We start from the raw sequence: 22,494 nt of genomic DNA on the forward strand, positions 1-22,494 counted from the left end.
CAACTCACGAAATCCAGTAAATGTCCCTAGGACAAAGCACTAATATATCTGCTCGATCCGCCAAGGTGTAAATTGGGTTAACATATCGGAACCTTGGCTAGCGAAGATGGGGACCAGTTCATGTTGGAAAAAGTCGAGTGGCAGCTAAACGTTGTAAGTTTCGGTGTTTTTGAAAACACGTCACTTCTATTTAGGGGGCGCTCTACAGATATTATGAACTTATAAGAAAACGATTGGTGTATGGTGTAGTTGCTTACATAGGCAACATGCTCAGTGAGAGAATATTGGCATATTTCTGTGTTACGTTAATGTGCTGTGACTGAAATTTCTTTGTATATTGTCTCAAAATACCCCTCCCTCACAACAACAGCAACAAAAAAAAAAAAAAAAAAAAAAGACAAAAAAAAAAAAAAAAACAAAACCTTACTGGTACTTATTTTCTTTGAAATACATTTCAACCGTATGCGTTGTGAGTTGGGGATATTTCTCTTCTCCCGAACATCGCTGGATTTAAATTTTTTTAATTGTTCTATACGGCAAAGTAACATAATCAAGAACACATTTACGCTAAATTGAAATGCAGAATATATTACAAGCCAGGGGTCATTACTTGACCGAGCGGTGTCAGACACTAGCGTGATACCCGATAGAAGTCATAAGTTTACCCCAAATTTACAAAGACTTCCATACAACTTCAGTTGTAAATTATAAAGCCCAACGTGTCCATTATATGCATACATTTTACTTTAATCAATGCAAGACCACAGAGCTCACAACCTGCCAAATATATACTGTTACACGCACACGGGTATTTACTTGACCGAGCGGTTGTCAAACCCTGGCGCGATTCTCGCTAGAAGTCATAGTTTCCCCGACTTTCCAAAGACTTCCATACAACCTCAGTTGTAAATCAGAAAGCCCGACGTGTCCATTCTATACCTAAATTTTCCTCTAATTAATGCAAGACCACGGATAAACCAAACTGTCAACTATCTATCAACCGTACATCTGCGTGTTTTGGCTTCATTATGTTTCCGCACCACCAACCGTTCACGCCTTAGAACATATATGAGTACTCCCTAACAATGGGAACTATTTTAACTCCGCCACCTTAGGCCAGTCAATGTATGCTTTCCAGGCACATTTCGCCGATATAACTGCACCATATTCGCCCGCATGGCGACATAAACGGTCTCTGCCAAGTCCCTTTTTATTTATGCCCTTGTGTAATTTACCGGTTTAATACCGTAAGTGCTGTCCTTGCAGTCACGCTACCAATGTATACCACTAGATTTCAATATGTACTATTTTACTCCAGGGACATTCATTCGGTTTTGGGTCGCAATTCACTACTAGTGAACCATGGCATTATGGAGACTCACTAACACTTTACTCCGCGAAGTTTGCTCCTAGTGATTGGCCAATTATTTCGGGCAAAGGAATATTTATATTGCACCGAATTCCAATTATCAGACAAGTAATCACACAAATCTAAGAATTCCTTAAAACGGGGCGCTATAACCAAAGCGCATACTCCAAATTTATTACAATATGATCAAGTCGAAATTAATATGAAACTTACACGTTCCATACTGTTTCGTGAATTTTGATAATGAAATTAAAAATATGGAACGCTTCACGAATTTGCGTGTCATCCTTGCGCAGGGGCCATGCTAATCTTCTCTGTATCGTTCCAATTTTAGTATATGTACTGCCGAAGCAAGTACGATATACCATACCTGTTAATTTCCTTATTAAATGCATTTTCACGTAACATTTAAAGGAGAGGTACATGTACATTTGCATAACCGTGCACAGCGGGAAACGTTGCAAAACGTTGGAGCAGTTAACTTCCTTTATTGCCGGTGGGGAAATATTCCAGGATGTCAAAAATAAAATAAACATACACATAAAAACCTTATTAAAATTACGTTGCTAGCATGAGTTTCATTTGCCATATAGCCTAATTTGAAACCACACGAACAAAAGAATCATTTACAATATTTTAAACATTCAAACACGGTCGTTAAGTTGACCAAAACGTAGATCTCTTTATTCTCCACTTACATTAATGGTTCTTCGTCTAGATGCATTCTGCGCCATATGCCGTTATCTAGGTAGTCCGAAATAGAATATGTTTCTTTTCTTGCGGAGACATTTAGGCATAACAAAATGTGTGATTTTACTGCGCCGCATACATCTGAAGCGTACTTTCGTGACAGAAAAAGTCGAGGCCACTCCAACTGCGCAGTGACCGCAATTTGATTACAATTATATCTCCACTGGCCCACGTGAAGCTCTGAGAAGAACCGCTTAGGGTCCATGTTCCGGTGACATACGTTATTAGCATAATCGCTAATTTTATCAGCCAATCAGATGAAGGCTTTTACCTTGGCGTTTGGGAGACTGATTAGTACGCAGAAGCTCATCAATGTGTTCCCAACGATTTGGTTTACTTTTTGAAATTGTATGAAAGCGGCATTTCCCTTGGCTAATTCAAAGGTCTCCAGAACATGGGCCCCTAAGCGGTCGCTTTCAGAGCTTCACGTAGGACAGTGGAGATCTCATTCACATGAGACTGCAGTGACTGAGAAGCTGCAAATAAAAACAAGTAGTTCGTTGATTCGCATCCGCTCGGTTGATCTAACCTGGTTCACGGCCGCTATGAAGCTACCACCAATATGTGTCATTTTACGTAAAATTACTATAGGCGACCAGTCATCTTCGCTAGCCAAGGTTTCCATATCTTAAGCCTATCTACACCTTGGCGGATGGAGCAGGCATTTGTGTGCTTTGGGCGTGTGAATTTAATTGCATGCAGAGGAAAACCACCGCATCCTACCAAAACCTAAATTGTTCAAGTTTGAACCTGTTCCTAGATGATCGAGACAAGAGGAGCACACAACTTAAATCGACCCATACATACGCAGTTGAACACTGTCGGTTCTGTGCTTGTACAAATACACATCACTCAAATACACCTGTAATGGCTTTTCTTTGGTACGTTGTCATACCTTCGATGTTAAACTTCCAAAGAATCCTTTGAAGTAAATTGCCTCCACCCTTTTCGGCCCATCTACAATGTACCACGGTTACACGCTATTGATTAGTTGGCATTACATCCCAAGGGAGGCAACTCACGAAATCCAGTAAATGTCCCTAGGACAAAGCACTAATATATCTGCTCGATCCGCCAAGGTGTAAATTGGGTTAACATATCGGAACCTTGGCTAGCGAAGATGGGGACCAGTTCATGTTGGAAAAAGTCGAGTGGCAGCTAAACGTTGTAAGTTTCGGTGTTTTTGAAAACACGTCACTTCTATTTAGGGGGCGCTCTACAGATATTATGAACTTATAAGAAAACGATTGGTGTATGGTGTAGTTGCTTACATAGGCAACATGCTCAGTGAGAGAATATTGGCATATTTCTGTGTTACGTTAATGTGCTGTGACTGAAATTTCTTTGTATATTGTCTCAAAATACCCCTCCCTCACAACAACAGCAACAAAAAAAAAAAAAAAAAAAAAGGACAAAAAAAAAAAAAAAAACAAAACCTTACTGGTACTTATTTTCTTTGAAATACATTTCAACCGTATGCGTTGTGAGTTGGGGATATTTCTCTTCTCCCGAACATCGCTGGATTTAAATTTTTTTAATTGTTCTATACGGCAAAGTAACATAATCAAGAACACATTTACGCTAAATTGAAATGCAGAATATATTACAAGCCAGGGGTCATTACTTGACCGAGCGGTGTCAGACACTAGCGTGATACCCGATAGAAGTCATAAGTTTACCCCAAATTTACAAAGACTTCCATACAACTTCAGTTGTAAATTATAAAGCCCAACGTGTCCATTATATGCATACATTTTACTTTAATCAATGCAAGACCACAGAGCTCACAACCTGCCAAATATATACTGTTACACGCACACGGGTATTTACTTGACCGAGCGGTTGTCAAACCCTGGCGCGATTCTCGCTAGAAGTCATAAGTTTCCCCGACTTTCCAAAGACTTCCATACAACCTCAGTTGTAAATCAGAAAGCCCGACGTGTCCATTCTATACCTAAATTTTCCTCTAATTAATGCAAGACCACGGATAAACCAAACTGTCAACTATCTATCAACCGTACATCTGCGTGTTTTGGCTTCATTATGTTTCCGCACCACCAACCGTTCACGCCTTAGAACATATATGAGTACTCCCTAACAATGGGAACTATTTTTAACTCCGCCACCTTAGGCCAGTCAATGTATGCTTTCCAGGCACATTTCGCCGATATAACTGCACCATATTCGCCCGCATGGCGACATAAACGGTCTCTGCCAAGTCCCTTTTTATTTATGCCCTTGTGTAATTTACCGGTTTAATACCGTAAGTGCTGTCCTTGCAGTCACGCTACCAATGTATACCACTAGATTTCAATATGTACTATTTTACTCCAGGGACATTCATTCGGTTTTGGTCGCAATTCACTACTAGTGAACCATGGCATTATGGAGACTCACTAACACTTTACTCCGCGAAGTTTGCTCCTAGTGATTGGCCAATTATTTCGGGCAAAGGAATATTTATATTGCACCGAATTCCAATTATCAGACAAGTAATCACACAAATCTAAGAATTCCTTAAAACGGGCGCTATAACCAAAGCGCATACTCCAAATTTATTACAATATGATCAAGTCGAAATTAATATGAAACTTACACGTTCCATACTGTTTCGTGAATTTTGATAATGAAATTAAAAATATGGAACGCTTCACGAATTTGCGTGTCATCCTTGCGCAGGGGCCATGCTAATCTTCTCTGTATCGTTCCAATTTTAGTATATGTACTGCCGAAGCAAGTACGATATACCATACCTGTTAATTTCCTTATTAAATGCATTTTCACGTAACATTTAAAGGAGAGGTACATGTACATTTGCATAACCGTGCACAGCGGGAAAACGTTGCAAAACGTTGGAGCAGTTAACTTCCTTTATTGCCGGTGGGGAAATATTCCAGGATGTCAAAAATAAAATAAACATACACATAAAAACCTTATTAAAATTACGTTGCTAGCATGAGTTTCATTTGCCATATAGCCTAATTTGAAACCACACGAACAAAAGAATCATTTACAATATTTTAAACATTCAAACACGGTCGTTAAGTTGACCAAAACGTAGATCTCTTTATTCTCCACTTACATTAATGGTTCTTCGTCTAGATGCATTCTGCGCCATATGCCGTTATCTAGGTAGTCCGAATAGAATATGTTTCTTTTCTTGCGGAGACATTTAGGCATAACAAAATGTGTGATTTTACTGCGCCGGCATACATCTGAAGCGTACTTTCGTGACAGAAAAAGTCGAGGCCACTCCAACTGCGCAGTGACCGCAATTTGATTACAATTATATCTCCACTGGCCCACGTGAAGCTCTGAGAAGAACCGCTTAGGGGTCATGTTCCGGTGACATACGTTATTAGCATAATCGCTAATTTTATCAGCCAATCAGATGAAGGCTTTTACCTTGGCGTTTGGGGAGACTGATTAGTACGGCAGAAGCTCATCAATGTGTTCCCAACGATTTGGTTTACTTTTTGAAATTGTATGAAAGCGGCATTTCCCCTTGGCTAATTCAAAGGTCTCCAGAACATGGCCCCTAAGCGGTCGCTTTCAGAGCTTCACGTAGGACAGTGGAGATCTCATTCACATGAGACTGCAGTGACTGAGAAGCTGCAAATAAAAACAAGTAGTTCGTTGATTCGCATCCGCTCGGTTGATCTAACCTGGTTCACGGCCGCTATGAAGCTACCACCAATATGTGTCATTTTACGTAAAATTACTATAGGCGACCAGTCATCTTCGCTAGCCAAGGTTTCCATATCTTAAGCCTATCTACACCTTGGCGGATGGAGCAGGCATTTGTGTGCTTTGGGCGTGTGAATTTAATTGCATGCAGAGGAAAACCACCGCATCCTACCAAAACCTAAATTGTTCAAGTTTGAACCTGTTCCTAGATGATCGAGACAAGAGGAGCACACAACTTAAATCGACCCATACATACGCAGTTGAACACTGTCGGTCTGTGCTTGTACAAATACACATCACTCAAATACACCTGTAATGGCTTTTCTTTGTACGTTGTCATACCTTCGATGTTAAACTTCCAAAGAATCCTTTTGAAGTAAATTGCCTCCACCCTTTTCGGCCCATCTACAATGTACCACGGTTACACGCTATTGATTAGTTGGCATTACATCCCAAGGGAGGCAACTCACGAAATCCAGTAAATGTCCCTAGGACAAAGCACTAATATATCTGCTCGATCCGCCAAGGTGTAAATTGGGTTAACATATCGGAACCTTGGCTAGCGAAGATGGGACCAGTTCATGTTGGAAAAAGTCGAGTGGCAGCTAAACGTTGTAAGTTTCGGTGTTTTGAAAACACGTCACTTCTATTTAGGGGGCGCTCTACAGATATTATGAACTTATAAGAAAACGATTGGTGTTTGGTGTAGTTGCTTACATAGGCAACATGCTCAGTGAGAGAATATTGGCATATTTCTGTGTTACGTTAATGTGCTGTGACTGAAATTTCTTTGTATATTGTCTCAAAATACCCCTCCCTCACAACAACAGCAACAAAAAAAAAAAAAAAAAAAAAAGACAAAAAAAAAAAAAAAAAAAAAAACCTTACTGGTACTTATTTTCTTTGAAATACATTTCAACCGTATGCGTTGTGAGTTGGGGATATTTCTCTTCTCCCGAACATCGCTGGATTTAAATTTTTTTAATTGTTCTATACGGCAAAGTAACATAATCAAGAACACATTTACGCTAAATTGAAATGCAGAATATATTACAAGCCAGGGGTCATTACTTGACCGAGCGGTGTCAGACACTAGCGTGATACCCGATAGAAGTCATAAGTTTACCCCAAATTTACAAAGACTTCCATACAACTTCAGTTGTAAATTATAAAGCCCAACGTGTCCATTATATGCATACATTTTACTTTAATCAATGCAAGACCACAGAGCTCACCAAACCTGCCAAATATATACTGTTACACGCACACGGGTATTTACTTGACCGAGCGGTTGTCAAACCCTGGCGCGATTCTCGCTAGAAGTCATAAGTTTCCCCGACTTTCCAAAGACTTCCATACAACCTCAGTTGTAAATCAGAAAGCCGACGTGTCCATTCTATACCTAAATTTTCCTCTAATTAATGCAAGACCACGGATAAACCAAACTGTCAACTATCTATCAACCGTACATCTGCGTGTTTTGGCTTCATTATGTTTCCGCACCACCAACCGTTCACGCCTTAGAACATATATGAGTACTCCCCTAACAATGGGAACTATTTTAACTCCGCCACCTTAGGCCAGTCAATGTATGCTTTCCAGGCACATTTCGCCGATATAACTGCACCATATTCGCCCGCATGGCGACATAAACGGTCTCTGCCAAGTCCCTTTTTATTTATGCCCTTGTGTAATTTACCGGTTTAATACCGTAAGTGCTGTCCTTGCAGTTCACGCTACCAATGTATACCACTAGATTTCAATATGTACTATTTTACTCCAGGGACATTCATTCGGTTTGGTCGCAATTCACTACTAGTGAACCATGGCATTATGGAGACTCACTAACACTTTACTCCGCGAAGTTTGCTCCTAGTGATTGGCCAATTATTTCGGGCAAAGGAATATTTATATTGCACCGAATTCCAATTATCAGACAAGTAATCACACAAATCTAAGAATTCCTTAAAACGGGGCGCTATAACCAAAGCGCATACTCCAAATTTATTACAATATGATCAAGTCGAAATTAATATGAAACTTACACGTTCCATACTGTTTCGTGAATTTTGATAATGAAATTAAAAATATGGAACGCTTCACGAATTTGCGTGTCATCCTTGCGCAGGGGCCATGCTAATCTTCTCTGTATCGTTCCAATTTTAGTATATGTACTGCCGAAGCAAGTACGATATACCATACCTGTTAATTTCCTTATTAAATGCATTTTCACGTAACATTTAAAGGAGAGGTACATGTACATTTGCATAACCGTGCACAGCGGGAAAACGTTGCAAAACGTTGGAGCAGTTAACTTCCTTTATTGCCGGTGGGGAAATATTCCAGGATGTCAAAAATAAAATAAACATACACATAAAAACCTTATTAAAATTACGTTGCTAGCATGAGTTTCATTTGCCATATAGCCTAATTTGAAACCACACGAACAAAAGAATCATTTACAATATTTTAAACATTCAAACACGGTCGTTAAGTTGACCAAAACGTAGATCTCTTTATTCTCCACTTACATTAATGGTTCTTCGTCTAGATGCATTCTGCGCCATATGCCGTTATCTAGGTAGTCCGAATAGAATATGTTTCTTTTCTTGCGGAGACATTTAGGCATAACAAAATGGTGTGATTTTACTGCGCCGGCATACATCTGAAGCGTACTTTCGTGACAGAAAAAGTCGAGGCCACTCCAACTGCGCAGTGACCGCAATTTGATTACAATTATATCTCCACTGGCCCACGTGAAGCTCTGAGAAGAACCGCTTAGGGGTCATGTTCCGGTGACATACGTTATTAGCATAATCGCTAATTTTATCAGCCAATCAGATGAAGGCTTTTACCTTGGCGTTTGGGAGACTGATTAGTACGGCAGAAGCTCATCAATGTGTTCCCAACGATTTGGTTTACTTTTTGAAATTGTATGAAAGCGGCATTTCCCTTGGCTAATTCAAAGGTCTCCAGAACATGGCCCCTAAGCGGTCGCTTTCAGAGCTTCACGTAGGACAGTGGAGATCTCATTCACATGAGACTGCAGTGACTGAGAAGCTGCAAATAAAAACAAGTAGTTCGTTGATTCGCATCCGCTCGGTTGATCTAACCTGGTTCACGGCCGCTATGAAGCTACCACCAATATGTGTCATTTTACGTAAAATTACTATAGGCGACCAGTCATCTTCGCTAGCCAAGGTTTCCATATCTTAAGCCTATCTACACCTTGGCGGATGGAGCAGGCATTTGTGTGCTTTGGGCGTGTGAATTTAATTGCATGCAGAGGAAAACCACCGCATCCTACCAAACCTAAATTGTTCAAGTTTGAACCTGTTCCTAGATGATCGAGACAAGAGGAGCACACAACTTAAATCGACCCATACATACGCAGTTGAACACTGTCGGTCTGTGCTTGTACAAATACACATCACTCAAATACACCTGTAATGGCTTTCTTTGGTACGTTGTCATACCTTCGATGTTAAACTTCCAAAGAATCCTTTTGAAGTAAATTGCCTCCACCCTTTTCGGCCCATCTACAATGTACCACGGTTACACGCTATTGATTAGTTGGCATTACATCCCAAGGGAGGCAACTCACGAAATCCAGTAAATGTCCCTAGGACAAAGCACTAATATATCTGCTCGATCCGCCAAGGTGTAAATTGGGTTAACATATCGGAACCTTGGCTAGCGAAGATGGGGACCAGTTCATGTTGGAAAAAGTCGAGTGGCAGCTAAACGTTGTAAGTTTCGGTGTTTTTGAAAACACGTCACTTCTATTTAGGGGGCGCTCTACAGATATTATGAACTTATAAGAAAACGATTGGTGTTTGGTGTAGTTGCTTACATAGGCAACATGCTCAGTGAGAGAATATTGGCATATTTCTGTGTTACGTTAATGTGCTGTGACTGAAATTTCTTTGTATATTGTCTCAAAATACCCCTCCCTCACAACAACAGCAACAAAAAAAAAAAAAAAAAAAGACAAAAAAAAAAAAAAAAAAAAAAACCTTACTGGTACTTATTTTCTTTGAAATACATTTCAACCGTATGCGTTGTGAGTTGGGGATATTTCTCTTCTCCCGAACATCGCTGGATTTAAATTTTTTTAATTGTTCTATACGGCAAAGTAACATAATCAAGAACACATTTACGCTAAATTGAAATGCAGAATATATTACAAGCCAGGGGTCATTACTTGACCGAGCGGTGTCAGACACTAGCGTGATACCCGATAGAAGTCATAATTTTACCCCAAATTTACAAAGACTTCCATACAACTTCAGTTGTAAATTATAAAGCCCAACGTGTCCATTATATGCATACATTTTACTTTAATCAATGCAAGACCACAGAGCTCACAACCTGCCAAATATATACTGTTACACGCACACGGGTATTTACTTGACCGAGCGGTTGTCAAACCCTGGCGCGATTCTCGCTAGAAGTCATAAGTTTCCCCGACTTTCCAAAGACTTCCATACAACCTCAGTTGTAAATCAGAAAGCCCGACGTGTCCATTCTATACCTAAATTTTCCTCTAATTAATGCAAGACCACGGATAAACCAAACTGTCAACTATCTATCAACCGTACATCTGCGTGTTTTGGCTTCATTATGTTTCCGCACCACCAACCGTTCACGCCTTAGAACATATATGAGTACTCCCTAACAATGGGAACTATTTTAACTCCGCCACCTTAGGCCAGTCAATGTATGCTTTCCAGGCACATTTCGCCGATATAACTGCACCATATTCGCCCGCATGGCGACATAAACGGTCTCTGCCAAGTCCCTTTTTATTTATGCCCTTGTGTAATTTACCGGTTTAATACCGTAAAGTGCTGTCCTTGCAGTCACGCTACCAATGTATACCACTAGATTTCAATATGTACTATTTTACTCCAGGGACATTCATTCGGTTTTGGTCGCAATTCACTACCTAGTGAACCATGGCATTATGGAGACTCACTAACACTTTACTCGCGAAGTTTGCTCCTAGTGATTGGCCAATTATTTCGGGCAAAGGAATATTTATATTGCACCGAATTCCAATTATCAGACAAGTAATCACACAAATCTAAGAATTCCTTAAAACGGGGCGCTATAACCAAAGCGCATACTCCAAATTTATTACAATATGATCAAGTCGAAATTAATATGAAACTTACACGTTCCATACTGTTTCGTGAATTTTGATAATGAAATTAAAAATATGGAACGCTTCACGAATTTGCGTGTCATCCTTGCGCAGGGGCCATGCTAATCTTCTCTGTATCGTTCCAATTTTAGTATATGTACTGCCGAAGCAAGTACGATATACCATACCTGTTAATTTCCTTATTAAATGCATTTTCACGTAACATTTAAAGGAGAGGTACATGTACATTTGCATAACCGTGCACAGCGGGAAAACGTTGCAAAACGTGGAGCAGTTAACTTCCTTTATTGCCGGTGGGGAAATATTCCAGGATGTCAAAAATAAAATAAACATACACATAAAAACCTTATTAAAATTACGTTGCTAGCATGAGTTTCATTTGCCATATAGCCTAATTTGAAACCACACGAACAAAAGAATCATTTACAATATTTTAAACATTCAAACACGGTCGTTAAGTTGACCAAAACGTAGATCTCTTTATTCTCCACTTACATTAATGGTTCTTCGTCTAGATGCATTCTGCGCCATATGCCGTTATCTAGGTAGTCCGAATAGAATATGTTTCTTTCTTGCGGAGACATTTAGGCATAACAAAATGTGTGATTTTACTGCGCCGGCATACATCTGAAGCGTACTTTCGTGACAGGAAAAAGTCGAGGCCACTCCAACTGCGCAGTGACCGCAATTTGATTACAATTATATCTCCACTGGCCCACGTGAAGCTCTGAGAAGAACCGCTTAGGGGTCATGTTCCGGTGACATACGTTATTAGCATAATCGCTAATTTTATCAGCCAATCAGATGAAGGCTTTTACCTTGGCGTTTGGGAGACTGATTAGTACGGCAGAAGCTCATCAATGTGTTCCCAACGATTTGGTTTACTTTTGAAATTGTATGAAAGCGGCATTTCCCTTGGCTAATTCAAAGGTCTCCAGAACATGGCCCCTAAGCGGTCGCTTTCAGAGCTTCACGTAGGACAGTGGAGATCTCATTCACATGAGACTGCAGTGACTGAGAAGCTGCAAATAAAAACAAGTAGTTCGTTGATTCGCATCCGCTCGGTTGATCTAACCTGGTTCACGGCCGCTATGAAGCTACCACCAATATGTGTCATTTTACGTAAAATTACTATAGGCGACCAGTCATCTTCGCTAGCCAAGGTTTCCATATCTTAAGCCTATCTACACCTTGGCGGATGGAGCAGGCATTTGTGTGCTTTGGGCGTGTGAATTTAATTGCATGCAGAGGAAAACCACCGCATCCTACCAAACCTAAATTGTTCAAGTTTGAACCTGTTCCTAGATGATCGAGACAAGAGGAGCACACAACTTAAATCGACCCATACATACGCAGTTGAACACTGTCGGTCTGTGCTTGTACAAATACACATCACTCAAATACACCTGTAATGGCTTTTCTTTGGTACGTTGTCATACCTTCGATGTTAAACTTCCAAAGAATCCTTTTGAAGTAAATTGCCTCCACCCTTTTCGGCCCATCTACAATGTACCACGGTTACACGCTATTGATTAGTTGGCATTACATCCCAAGGGAGGCAACTCACGAAATCCAGTAAATGTCCCTAGGACAAAGCACTAATATATCTGCTCGATCCGCCAAGGTGTAAATTGGGTTAACATATCGGAACCTTGGCTAGCGAAGATGGGGACCAGTTCATGTTGGAAAAAGTCGAGTGGCAGCTAAACGTTGTAAGTTTCGGTGTTTTTGAAAACACGTCACTTCTATTTAGGGGGCGCTCTACAGATATTATGAACTTATAAGAAAACGATTGGTGTATGGTGTAGTTGCTTACATAGGCAACATGCTCAGTGAGAGAATATTGGCATATTTCTGTGTTACGTTAATGTGCTGTGACTGAAATTTCTTTGTATATTGTCTCAAAATACCCCTCCCTCACAACAACAGCAACAAAAAAAAAAAAAAAAAAAAAAGACAAAAAAAAAAAAAAAAAAAAACCTTACTGGTACTTATTTTCTTTGAAATACATTTCAACCGTATGCGTTGTGAGTTGGGGATATTTCTCTTCTCCCGAACAACATCGCTGGATTTAAATTTTTTTAATTGTTCTATACGGCAAAGTAACATAATCAAGAACACATTTACGCTAAATTGAAATGCAGAATATATTACAAGCCAGGGGTCATTACTTGACCGAGCGGTGTCAGACACTAGCGTGATACCCGATAGAAGTCATAAGTTTACCCCAAATTTACAAAGACTTCCATACAACTTCAGTTGTAAATTATAAAGCCCAACGTGTCCATTATATGCATACATTTTACTTTAATCAATGCAAGACCACAGAGCTCACAACCTGCCAAATATATACTGTTACACGCACACGGGTATTTACTTGACCGAGCGGTTGTCAAACCCTGGCGCGATTCTCGCTAGAAGTCATAAGTTTCCCCGACTTTCCAAAGACTTCCATACAACCTCAGTTGTAAATCAGAAAGCCCGACGTGTCCATTCTATACCTAAATTTTCCTCTAATTAATGCAAGACCACGGATAAACCAAACTGTCAACTATCTATCAACCGTACATCTGCGTGTTTTGGCTTCATTATGTTTCCGCACCACCAACCGTTCACGCCTTAGAACATATATGAGTACTCCCTAACAATGGGAACTATTTTAACTCCGCCACCTTAGGCCAGTCAATGTATGCTTTCCAGGCACATTTCGCCGATATAACTGCACCATATTCGCCCGCATGGCGACATAAACGGTCTCTGCCAAGTCCCTTTTTATTTATGCCCTTGTGTAATTTACCGGTTTAATACCGTAAGTGCTGTCCTTGCAGTCACGCTACCAATGTATACCACTAGATTTCAATATGTACTATTTTACTCCAGGGACATTCATTCGGTTTTGGTCGCAATTCACTACTAGTGAACCATGGCATTATGGAGACTCACTAACACTTTACTCCGCGAAGTTTGCTCCTAGTGATTGGCCAATTATTTCGGGCAAAGGAATATTTATATTGCACCGAATTCCAATTATCAGACAAGTAATCACACAAATCTAAGAATTCCTTAAAACGGGGCGCTATAACCAAAGCGCATACTCCAAATTTATTACAATATGATCAAGTCGAAATTAATATGAAACTTACACGTTCCATACTGTTTCGTGAATTTTGATAATGAAATTAAAAATATGGAACGCTTCACGAATTTGCGTGTCATCCTTGCGCAGGGGCCATGCTAATCTTCTCTGTATCGTTCCAATTTTAGTATATGTACTGCCGAAGCAAGTACGATATACCATACCTGTTAATTTCCTTATTAAATGCATTTTCACGTAACATTTAAAGGAGAGGTACATGTACATTTGCATAACCGTGCACAGCGGGAAAACGTTGCAAAACGTTGGAGCAGTTAACTTCCTTTATTGCCGGTGGGGAAATATTCCAGGATGTCAAAAATAAAATAAACATACACATAAAAACCTTATTAAAATTACGTTGCTAGCATGAGTTTCATTTGCCATATAGCCTAATTTGAAACCACACGAACAAAAGAATCATTTACAATATTTTAAACATTCAAACACGGTCGTTAAGTTGACCAAAACGTAGATCTCTTTATTCTCCACTTACATTAATGGTTCTTCGTCTAGATGCATTCTGCGCCATATGCCGTTATCTAGGTAGTCCGAATAGAATATGTTTCTTTTCTTGCGGAGACATTTAGGCATAACAAAATGTGTGATTTTACTGCGCCGGCATACATCTGAAGCGTACTTTCGTGACAGAAAAAGTCGAGGCCACTCCAACTGCGCAGTGACCGCAATTTGATTACAATTATATCTCCACTGGCCCACGTGAAGCTCTGAGAAGAACCGCTTAGGGGTCATGTTCCGGTGACATACGTTATTAGCATAATCGCTAATTTTATCAGCCAATCAGATGAAGGCTTTTACCTTGGCGTTTGGGAGACTGATTAGTACGGCAGAAGCTCATCAATGTGTTCCCAACGATTTGGTTTACTTTTTGAAATTGTATGAAAGCGGCATTTCCCTTGGCTAATTCAAAGGTCTCCAGAACATGGCCCCTAAGCGGTCGCTTTCAGAGCTTCACGTAGGACAGTGGAGATCTCATTCACATGAGACTGCAGTGACTGAGAAGCTGCAAATAAAAACAAGTAGTTCGTTGATTCGCATCCGCTCGGTTGATCTAACCTGGTTCACGGCCGCTATGAAGCTACCACCAATATGTGTCATTTTACGTAAAATTACTATAGGCGACCAGTCATCTTCGCTAGCCAAGGTTTCCATATCTTAAGCCTATCTACACCTTGGCGGATGGAGCAGGCATTTGTGTGCTTTGGGCGTGTGAATTTAATTGCATGCAGAGGAAAACCACCGCATCCTACCAAACCTAAATTGTTCAAGTTTGAACCTGTTCCTAGATGATCGAGACAAGAGGAGCACACAACTTAAATCGACCCATACATACGCAGTTGAACACTGTCGGTCTGTGCTTGTACAAATACACATCACTCAAATACACCTGTAATGGCTTTTCTTTGGTACGTTGTCATACCTTCGATGTTAAACTTCCAAAGAATCCTTTTGAAGTAAATTGCCTCCACCCTTTTCGGCCCATCTACAATGTACCACGGTTACACGCTATTGATTAGTTGGCATTACATCCCAAGGGAGGCAACTCACGAAATCCAGTAAATGTCCCTAGGACAAAGCACTAATATATCTGCTCGATCCGCCAAGGTGTAAATTGGGTTAACATATCGGAACCTTGGCTAGCGAAGATGGGGACCAGTTCATGTTGGAAAAAGTCGAGTGGCAGCTAAACGTTGTAAGTTTCGGTGTTTTTGAAAACACGTCACTTCTATTTAGGGGGCGCTCTACAGATATTATGAACTTATAAGAAAACGATTGGTGTATGGTGTAGTTGCTTACATAGGCAACATGCTCAGTGAGAGAATATTGGCATATTTCTGTGTTACGTTAATGTGCTGTGACTGAAATTTCTTTGTATATTGTCTCAAAATACCCCTCCCTCACAACAACAGCAACAAAAAAAAAAAAAAAAAAAAAGACAAAAAAAAAAAAAAAAACAAAACCTTACTGGTACTTATTTTCTTTGAAATACATTTCAACCGTATGCGTTGTGAGTTGGGGATATTTCTCTTCTCCCGAACATCGCTGGATTTAAATTTTTTTAATTGTTCTATACGGCAAAGTAACATAATCAAGAACACATTTACGCTAAATTGAAATGCAGAATATTACAAGCCAGGGGTCATTACTTGACCGAGCGGTGTCAGACACTAGCGTGATACCCGATAGAAGTCATAAGTTTACCCCAAATTTACAAAGACTTCCATACAACTTCAGTTGTAAATTATAAAGCCCAACGTGTCCATTATATGCATACATTTTACTTTAATCAATGCAAGACCACAGAGCTCACAACCTGCCAAATATATACTGTTACACGCACACGGGTATTTACTTGACCGAGCGGTTGTCAAACCCTGGCGCGATTCTCGCTAGAAGTCATAAGTTTCCCCGACTTTCCAAAGACTTCCATACAACCTCAGTTGTAAATCAGAAAGCCCGACGTGTCCATTCTATACCTAAATTTTCCTCTAATTAATGCAAGACCACGGATAAACCAAACTGTCAACTATCTATCAACCGTACATCTGCGTGTTTTGGCTTCATTATGTTTCCGCACCACCAACCGTTCACGCCTTAGAACATATATGAGTACTCCCTAACAATGGGAACTATTTTAACTCCGCCACCTTAGGCCAGTCAATGTATGCTTTCCAGGCACATTTCGCCGATATAACTGCACCATATTCGCCCGCATGGCGACATAAACGGTCTCTGCCAAGTCCCTTTTTATTTATGCCCTTGTGTAATTTACCGGTTTAATACCGTAAGTGCTGTCCTTGCAGTCACGCTACCAATGTATACCACTAGATTTCAATATGTACTATTTTACTCCAGGGACATTCATTCGGTTTTGGTCGCAATTCACTACTAGTGAACCATGGCATTATGGAGACTCACTAACACTTTACTCCGCGAAGTTTGCTCCTAGTGATTGGCCAATTATTTCGGGCAAAGGAATATTTATATTGCACCGAATTCCAATTATCAGACAAGTAATCACACAAATCTAAGAATTCCTTAAAACGGGGCGCTATAACCAAAGCGCATACTCCAAATTTATTACAATATGATCAAGTCGAAATTAATATGAAACTTACACGTTCCATACTGTTTCGTGAATTTTGATAATGAAATTAAAAATATGGAACGCTTCACGAATTTGCGTGTCATCCTTGCGCAGGGGCCATGCTAATCTTCTCTGTATCGTTCCAATTTTAGTATATGTACTGCCGAAGCAAGTACGATATACCATACCTGTTAATTTCCTTATTAAATGCATTTTCACGTAACATTTAAAGGAGAGGTACATGTACATTTGCATAACCGTGCACAGCGGGAAAACGTTGCAAAACGTTGGAGCAGTTAACTTCCTTTATTGCCGGTGGGGAAATATTCCAGGATGTCAAAAATAAAATAAACATACACATAAAAACCTTATTAAAATTACGTTGCTAGCATGAGTTTCATTTGCCATATAGCCTAATTTGAAACCACACGAACAAAAGAATCATTTACAATATTTTAAACATTCAAACACGGTCGTTAAGTTGACCAAAACGTAGATCTCTTTATTCTCCACTTACATTAATGGTTCTTCGTCTAGATGCATTCTGCGCCATATGCCGTTATCTAGGTAGTCCGAATAGAATATGTTTCTTTTCTTGCGGAGACATTTAGGCATAACAAAATGTGTGATTTTACTGCGCCGGCATACATCTGAAGCGTACTTTCGTGACAGAAAAAGTCGAGGCCACTCCAACTGCGCAGTGACCGCAATTTGATTACAATTATATCTCCACTGGCCCACGTGAAGCTCTGAGAAGAACCGCTTAGGGGTCATGTTCCGGTGACATACGTTATTAGCATAATCGCTAATTTTATCAGCCAATCAGATGAAGGCTTTTACCTTGGCGTTTGGGAGACTGATTAGTACGGCAGAAGCTCATCAATGTGTTCCCAACGATTTGGTTTACTTTTTGAAATTGTATGAAAGCGGCATTTCCCTTGGCTAATTCAAAGGTCTCCAGAACATGGCCCCTAAGCGGTCGCTTTCAGAGCTTCACGTAGGACAGTGGAGATCTCATTCACATGAGACTGCAGTGACTGAGAAGCTGCAAATAAAAACAAGTAGTTCGTTGATTCGCATCCGCTCGGTTGATCTAACCTGGTTCACGGCCGCTATGAAGCTACCACCAATATGTGTCATTTTACGTAAAATTACTATAGGCGACCAGTCATCTTCGCTAGCCAAGGTTTCCATATCTTAAGCCTATCTACACCTTGGCGGATGGAGCAGGCATTTGTGTGCTTTGGGCGTGTGAATTTAATTGCATGCAGAGGAAAACCACCGCATCCTACCAAACCTAAATTGTTCAAGTTTGAACCTGTTCCTAGATGATCGAGACAAGAGGAGCACACAACTTAAATCGACCCATACATACGCAGTTGAACACTGTCGGTCTGTGCTTGTACAAATACACATCACTCAAATACACCTGTAATGGCTTTTCTTTGGTACGTTGTCATACCTTCGATGTTAAACTTCCAAAGAATCCTTTTGAAGTAAATTGCCTCCACCCTTTTCGGCCCATCTACAATGTACCACGGTTACACGCTATTGATTAGTTGGCATTACATCCCAAGGGAGGCAACTCACGAAATCCAGTAAATGTCCCTAGGACAAAGCACTAATATATCTGCTCGATCCGCCAAGGTGTAAATTGGGTTAACATATCGGAACCTTGGCTAGCGAAGATGGGGACCAGTTCATGTTGGAAAAAGTCGAGTGGCAGCTAAACGTTGTAAGTTTCGGTGTTTTTGAAAACACGTCACTTCTATTTAGGGGGCGCTCTACAGATATTATGAACTTATAAGAAAACGATTGGTGTATGGTGTAGTTGCTTACATAGGCAACATGCTCAGTGAGAGAATATTGGCATATTTCTGTGTTACGTTAATGTGCTGTGACTGAAATTTCTTTGTATATTGTCTCAAAATACCCCTCCCTCACAACAACAGCAACAAAAAAAAAAAAAAAAAAAAAGACAAAAAAAAAAAAAAAAACAAAACCTTACTGGTACTTATTTTCTTTGAAATACATTTCAACCGTATGCGTTGTGAGTTGGGGATATTTCTCTTCTCCCGAACATCGCTGGATTTAAATTTTTTTAATTGTTCTATACGGCAAAGTAACATAATCAAGAACACATTTACGCTAAATTGAAATGCAGAATATATTACAAGCCAGGGGTCATTACTTGACCGAGCGGTGTCAGACACTAGCGTGATACCCGATAGAAGTCATAAGTTTACCCCAAATTTACAAAGACTTCCATACAACTTCAGTTGTAAATTATAAAGCCCAACGTGTCCATTATATGCATACATTTTACTTTAATCAATGCAAGACCACAGAGCTCACAACCTGCCAAATATATACTGTTACACGCACACGGGTATTTACTTGACCGAGCGGTTGTCAAACCCTGGCGCGATTCTCGCTAGAAGTCATAAGTTTCCCCGACTTTCCAAAGACTTCCATACAACCTCAGTTGTAAATCAGAAAGCCCGACGTGTCCATTCTATACCTAAATTTTCCTCTAATTAATGCAAGACCACGGATAAACCAAACTGTCAACTATCTATCAACCGTACATCTGCGTGTTTTGGCTTCATTATGTTTCCGCACCACCAACCGTTCACGCCTTAGAACATATATGAGTACTCCCTAACAATGGGAACTATTTTAACTCCGCCACCTTAGGCCAGTCAATGTATGCTTTCCAGGCACATTTCGCCGATATAACTGCACCATATTCGCCCGCATGGCGACATAAACGGTCTCTGCCAAGTCCCTTTTTATTTATGCCCTTGTGTAATTTACCGGTTTAATACCGTAAGTGCTGTCCTTGCAGTCACGCTACCAATGTATACCACTAGATTTCAATATGTACTATTTTACTCCAGGGACATTCATTCGGTTTTGGTCGCAATTCACTACTAGTGAACCATGGCATTATGGAGACTCACTAACACTTTACTCCGCGAAGTTTGCTCCTAGTGATTGGCCAATTATTTCGGGCAAAGGAATATTTATATTGCACCGAATTCCAATTATCAGACAAGTAATCACACAAATCTAAGAATTCCTTAAAACGGGGCGCTATAACCAAAGCGCATACTCCAAATTTATTACAATATGATCAAGTCGAAATTAATATGAAACTTACACGTTCCATACTGTTTCGTGAATTTTGATAATGAAATTAAAAATATGGAACGCTTCACGAATTTGCGTGTCATCCTTGCGCAGGGGCCATGCTAATCTTCTCTGTATCGTTCCAATTTTAGTATATGTACTGCCGAAGCAAGTACGATATACCATACCTGTTAATTTCCTTATTAAATGCATTTTCACGTAACATTTAAAGGAGAGGTACATGTACATTTGCATAACCGTGCACAGCGGGAAAACGTTGCAAAACGTTGGAGCAGTTAACTTCCTTTATTGCCGGTGGGGAAATATTCCAGGATGTCAAAAATAAAATAAACATACACATAAAAACCTTATTAAAATTACGTTGCTAGCATGAGTTTCATTTGCCATATAGCCTAATTTGAAACCACACGAACAAAAGAATCATTTACAATATTTTAAACATTCAAACACGGTCGTTAAGTTGACCAAAACGTAGATCTCTTTATTCTCCACTTACATTAATGGTTCTTCGTCTAGATGCATTCTGCGCCATATGCCGTTATCTAGGTAGTCCGAATAGAATATGTTTCTTTTCTTGCGGAGACATTTAGGCATAACAAAATGTGTGATTTTACTGCGCCGGCATACATCTGAAGCGTACTTTCGTGACAGAAAAAGTCGAGGCCACTCCAACTGCGCAGTGACCGCAATTTGATTACAATTATATCTCCACTGGCCCACGTGAAGCTCTGAGAAGAACCGCTTAGGGGTCATGTTCCGGTGACATACGTTATTAGCATAATCGCTAATTTTATCAGCCAATCAGATGAAGGCTTTTACCTTGGCGTTTGGGAGACTGATTAGTACGGCAGAAGCTCATCAATGTGTTCCCAACGATTTGGTTTACTTTTTGAAATTGTATGAAAGCGGCATTTCCCTTGGCTAATTCAAAGGTCTCCAGAACATGGCCCCTAAGCGGTCGCTTTCAGAGCTTCACGTAGGACAGTGGAGATCTCATTCACATGAGACTGCAGTGACTGAGAAGCTGCAAATAAAAACAAGTAGTTCGTTGATTCGCATCCGCTCGGTTGATCTAACCTGGTTCACGGCCGCTATGAAGCTACCACCAATATGTGTCATTTTACGTAAAATTACTATAGGCGACCAGTCATCTTCGCTAGCCAAGGTTTCCATATCTTAAGCCTATCTACACCTTGGCGGATGGAGCAGGCATTTGTGTGCTTTGGGCGTGTGAATTTAATTGCATGCAGAGGAAAACCACCGCATCCTACCAAACCTAAATTGTTCAAGTTTGAACCTGTTCCTAGATGATCGAGACAAGAGGAGCACACAACTTAAATCGACCCATACATACGCAGTTGAACACTGTCGGTCTGTGCTTGTACAAATACACATCACTCAAATACACCTGTAATGGCTTTTCTTTGGTACGTTGTCATACCTTCGATGTTAAACTTCCAAAGAATCCTTTTGAAGTAAATTGCCTCCACCCTTTTCGGCCCATCTACAATGTACCACGGTTACACGCTATTGATTAGTTGGCATTACATCCCAAGGGAGGCAACTCACGAAATCCAGTAAATGTCCCTAGGACAAAGCACTAATATATCTGCTCGATCCGCCAAGGTGTAAATTGGGTTAACATATCGGAACCTTGGCTAGCGAAGATGGGGACCAGTTCATGTTGGAAAAAGTCGAGTGGCAGCTAAACGTTGTAAGTTTCGGTGTTTTTGAAAACACGTCACTTCTATTTAGGGGGCGCTCTACAGATATTATGAACTTATAAGAAAACGATTGGTGTATGGTGTAGTTGCTTACATAGGCAACATGCTCAGTGAGAGAATATTGGCATATTTCTGTGTTACGTTAATGTGCTGTGACTGAAATTTCTTTGTATATTGTCTCAAAATACCCCTCCCTCACAACAACAGCAACAAAAAAAAAAAAAAAAAAAAAGACAAAAAAAAAAAAAAAAACAAAACCTTACTGGTACTTATTTTCTTTGAAATACATTTCAACCGTATGCGTTGTGAGTTGGGGATATTTCTCTTCTCCCGAACATCGCTGGATTTAAATTTTTTTAATTGTTCTATACGGCAAAGTAACATAATCAAGAACACATTTAC

General features: G+C 40.1%; 7 non-coding genes across 7 annotated transcripts; all 7 read right to left on the reverse strand.

Annotated features, from left to right (window-relative positions):
- Positions 1 to 1,620: 1,620 nt before the first annotated feature.
- LOC149769053 (U6 spliceosomal RNA) lies at positions 1,621 to 1,727 on the reverse strand. Its single transcript, XR_016419494.1, has one exon. It is a non-coding gene; the product is annotated as a U6 spliceosomal RNA (small nuclear RNA).
- Positions 1,728 to 4,753: 3,026 nt separating this feature from the next.
- On the reverse strand, positions 4,754 to 4,860 carry LOC149769054 (U6 spliceosomal RNA). Its single transcript, XR_016419495.1, has one exon. It is a non-coding gene; the product is annotated as a U6 spliceosomal RNA (small nuclear RNA).
- Positions 4,861 to 7,889: 3,029 nt separating this feature from the next.
- On the reverse strand, positions 7,890 to 7,996 carry LOC149769055 (U6 spliceosomal RNA). The gene has a single exon (XR_016419482.1). It is a non-coding gene; the product is annotated as a U6 spliceosomal RNA (small nuclear RNA).
- Positions 7,997 to 11,021: 3,025 nt separating this feature from the next.
- LOC149769056 (U6 spliceosomal RNA) lies at positions 11,022 to 11,128 on the reverse strand. The gene has a single exon (XR_016419483.1). It is a non-coding gene; the product is annotated as a U6 spliceosomal RNA (small nuclear RNA).
- Positions 11,129 to 14,154: 3,026 nt separating this feature from the next.
- LOC149769057 (U6 spliceosomal RNA) lies at positions 14,155 to 14,261 on the reverse strand. Its single transcript, XR_016419484.1, has one exon. It is a non-coding gene; the product is annotated as a U6 spliceosomal RNA (small nuclear RNA).
- Positions 14,262 to 17,284: 3,023 nt separating this feature from the next.
- Positions 17,285 to 17,391, reverse strand: LOC149769058 (U6 spliceosomal RNA). The gene has a single exon (XR_016419485.1). It is a non-coding gene; the product is annotated as a U6 spliceosomal RNA (small nuclear RNA).
- A 3,025-nt stretch (positions 17,392 to 20,416) lies between these two features.
- On the reverse strand, positions 20,417 to 20,523 carry LOC149769059 (U6 spliceosomal RNA). Its single transcript, XR_016419486.1, has one exon. It is a non-coding gene; the product is annotated as a U6 spliceosomal RNA (small nuclear RNA).
- Between the last annotated feature and the right edge of the window lie 1,971 nt (positions 20,524 to 22,494).

Source organism: Sinohyriopsis cumingii, unplaced genomic scaffold, assembly GCF_028554795.1.
Source record: "Sinohyriopsis cumingii isolate HCF-2022 unplaced genomic scaffold, ASM2855479v2 utg004919l, whole genome shotgun sequence".
NCBI lineage: Eukaryota > Metazoa > Mollusca > Bivalvia > Unionida > Unionidae > Sinohyriopsis > Sinohyriopsis cumingii.